Source organism: Terrapene carolina, unplaced genomic scaffold (genome assembly GCF_002925995.2).
Source record: "Terrapene carolina triunguis isolate 2854851 unplaced genomic scaffold, T_m_triunguis-2.0 Scaffold234, whole genome shotgun sequence".
Classification (NCBI taxonomy): Eukaryota; Metazoa; Chordata; order Testudines; family Emydidae; genus Terrapene; species Terrapene triunguis.
In genome coordinates this window covers 3,241,473-3,241,714 of record NW_020664585.1, presented here as the reverse complement: position 1 = coordinate 3,241,714, position 242 = coordinate 3,241,473, and positions in this window count along the sequence as shown.

Below are 242 nucleotides of genomic sequence, written 5' to 3'. Positions count from 1 at the left end.
TCTCAGTTTGTACATGCTCAGTAGAGACTTGTTAGAGTCTGGCAGCTAAATTCTCCAAAGAGTCCAGCCACACTGAGCATGCTCCAACCCCTTGCAGTGTGGCCATGTGTGACCAGACTGAACATGCACCCAGGGCCGGCTCCAGGCACCAGCTTAACAAGCAGGTGCTTGGGGCAGCCAAGGGAGAGGGGCGGCACCTGCGGCAATTCGGGGGCGGCAGGTCCCTCACTCCCTCTAGGAGC